Here is a 3662-nt window from a genome sequence, read left to right as displayed (position 1 = left end):
AGAATAAAAAATATCCCAATACAAAATTTAAAATTTTAAAAGAATTAAACAAATTTTGGCCAAGAATTTAAAACCTCCCGACTAAAATCCATTTACAATTAAAAATATCTAAGGTGGGGGGGCGTTATGCCAGCCCAGCTTAATGAAATAGAAAAGTTTTGAGGGCATGGCGAAAAACACGGAGATCTGGTATCCTACGTATCTCCGGGGGCAGGTCGTTCCAGAGGGCAGATGCTGCCACAGAGAAGGCCCTCCCCCTGGGGGTGACATTGCCTGGCTGACGGCACCCTGAGGCGTCCCTCTCTGTGGGAGTGAACTGGCCGGTGGGAGGCTATCGGCGGCAGAAGGCGGTCCCGTAAATACCCAGGCCCAATGCCATGGAGCGCTTTAAAGGTGGTAACCAACACCTTGAAGCGCACCCGGAAGACCACCGGAAGCCAATGCATCTCGCGCGGGAGGGGTGTCACATGGGAATGCCCCATTGCTCCCATAATCCCCCATGCGGCCGCATTCTGCACCAGTTGGAGCCTCCAGGTGCTCCTCAAGGGGAGCCCCATGTAGAGAGCATTGCAGTAGTCCAGGCGGGAAGTGATGAGTGCCTGAGTGACTGTGCGTAAGGAGTCCCAATCCAGAAAGGGACGCAACTGATGAATCAGGCGAACCTGATAAAAAGCCCCCCTGGCCACGGCCGTCATATGCTCTTCTAAAGACAGCCGTGCATCCAGGAGGATGCCCAAGTTGTGAGCCCTCTCCGTGGGGGCCAGTAACTTGGCACCAACGATGGCACCAGCTGGCTATATCGGGACGCTGGAAGCCACAGCCACTCGGTCTTGGAAGGGTTGAGTCGAAGCCTGTTTCTCCTCATCCAGACCCGCACGGCCTCTAGGCACCGGACATCACTTCAAAGGCATCGTTGGGATGGCCTGGGGTGGAGATGTACAGCTGAGTATTGTCAGCATACTGATGGAACTCCACCCCAAAACCATGGATGATCTCGCCCAGTGGCTTCACATAAATGTTGAACAGGAGGGGTGAGAGGACCGACCCCTGCGGCATCCCACAAACAAGGCGCCTCGGGGTCGACCTCTGCCCCCCTGCCAACACAGTAGGAAAACAAAGTACAAGTCACATACACAATAGTGTTATAGACTAATATACAATCAGAATGAATGAGGAGTGGATGAGGGGAAAGAGAATATGGTTGGGAGTAAAAAGAAATAGGTTTTGGAGTGCTGCAACAGTAGGTGGCATTAAACCAAGGGTGGGGAACTATGGCCCTGTTGTGATTTGTGGACTTCAACTCCCAGAATTCCTGAGCCAGCCATGTTGAAGTCCACAAGTCATAAAGAGGTCATAGTTCCACACCTCTGGGTTTAAACTAATGGGATATGAAACAGGATGCTTGGTGACATGAAGAAGAAGTGAATGTGGAAAAATGCATATAGCAATCTTGGCAACTTGAAGATGTGTGGACTTCAACTCCCAGAATTCCCCACCTAGCTGGGTGGGGCTAAGGAATCCTGGGAGTTGAAGTCCACACATCTTCAAGTCACCTAGGTTGAGAAATTCTGGCATATAGGAAAAAAATTGCTGCAAACAATCCTTTGTGGATAAGAGAAAGATTTTGCATAAAAAGAAAAAGATAGTTCCAAAGAATATAATCAAGATACGAAAAATGCTGCCAAAAAGCTGCATGGACTTGCCCATATAATTGCCAGGAGTCAACACTGACTTGAAGGCATGCACACACAAACACTCAAGAATATACTTAAAGAAAGTAATAAATGGGTGAAATTAAAAGAGGCAGGGAAAAAGCAGAGCAATTCTGATGAAAATAATCATTTCAGAGGTAGATGAAGAAGCCTAAATAAGGAGCCGCCAGCAGAGTGAAATTAAAAAATAAAAGTAATGGAATGATTGGGAATAAAATTGAAGCAAGGAAATGCTGAAAGGAATCTAAATGTGAATGAAAATGATATGATGAGGAACAGAATTGAAATTAATGCTATACGTCTTTGTGTCCGAGAAGAAAAAGAAAAAGGATGAAAAGGAAGTCATAGATGGTGTAAGAATGCTGAAAAACGATAAGGCTGCAAGTGTGGGTGGTGTTAATTGGAGAAATGGTAAACTATGAATGTGGTCTGCTTATGGTGTGGCTGTAGGACATGTTTAATGTACGTGTGAAAATTACATTGGGTACCTAATGATTGGAAGAAAGCCATTATTATTCCCTTACGTAAAGAGAAAACTAACCAGTGTGAATACAGAAAGTATAGAGGGATTCAGTGTGCCTAGGAAGGTTAATTCTCTCTTTGACAGAATTCTGATTGAAATGGTGCCAGGGGTGTCAGTGAACAAGCTTTGCAAAGTGCAGTGGGGCTTGCAAACCAGATTTTTGCTCTTCAGCAAGTCGTTGAAAAATGCAGGGCTGTGAGAAAGGAAGTTTATTGCGTGCTTGTTAATTTAGAGAGAGCATATGATATAGAGAATGAACTGCGGAATGATTTATGTGAATATGATGAAAGTTAATTTCTAAATGCAGTTATGGGATCTAAACCACAGAAGTAATGCATGTGTGAGAATAACTGGAATGTGTAGCAAATGGATCACTGCACTGGACAGGGAGTAAGACAAAATTGACTGATGTTCCCTTGATTGTTTAATGTATTCATGAATAAAAAGTATAAGGAAAGCTTGTGTTATCAAAAGAATGAATATTAGACTGTAGGATGTCACAAGGAGTATGGAACTGATAATTTAACGTATCAGACCAAGGTTGTTGCTTCTGATTGGGAAACCAGAGCAAATAATCACAAATTACACAAAAATAATGAAAAATTCAAGCAAGTAGATGGGTTTGTGTACTGTGTAAAAAGTGTCCTAAAGATGGGGAAATGGAGAAAGAAATTTTAAGCTATGCAAATGCTAGAAGAAAGGGAATAGAAATATGATATCTGCTCCAGAGAATTAGTGTTTGTGAAAAATAGGGAAAACATTTCTCTATAGAAAGATGTCTCTGCCATTTTTGTTATATGGAAGGAAAGCAGGTCTTTTAAGAGAAGCACAAAGCGAAGGTACTTAATGACATACTTATGGTAAACCCAAGAAGAGATAAGATCCAGAGTAAATGGCTGTTGAATGAGTGTGGATGGAATATAAAAGTGAGTAACTAGTGAAAGAAGTACATTACGGTGGCTTGTTCATGCAGAAAGAATGAATGAGGATTGAATTGTAAAACAAGTATATGAAAGGAAAATGAATGGGCTGAGTAGAGGCAGGAGACGACGAGGTCATGGCTGAGAGGAGTAAATAAGATCCTGGAAAAAAAGGGGGAGAAGTTTAAATAACAAAAGGCAATTTATAGAGCACTGTATGGACATGGCAGAAGGAAAGATGTTTTGTAAGAATAGAAAGAATTAATTAATTGTGTTGGCATAAACTAGGTATATCTCCTTTTTCTTAAGTCATGTTGCTAATTTTTTGGCTTATTATTTTTTATTTGTTTTCTATCTTCTTTATTTCCTCTTTTCCTGCTTCAGGTCAAAGGAGAAAGTTGTGGTTCTTGCTCTTCTGGCAGCCGCGACCATTGATAATTGATGTTGTTGTCTCTCTTTGATGTTGTCTCTCCATCTTCTTCTGGGTCTGCCTTGTGTTGTTTGACC

Source organism: Pantherophis guttatus, chromosome 4, assembly GCF_059756535.1.
Source record: "Pantherophis guttatus breed Tessera chromosome 4, ASM5975653v1, whole genome shotgun sequence".
Classification (NCBI taxonomy): Eukaryota; Metazoa; Chordata; class Lepidosauria; order Squamata; family Colubridae; genus Pantherophis; species Pantherophis guttatus.
This window is presented reverse-complemented; position numbering follows the sequence as displayed.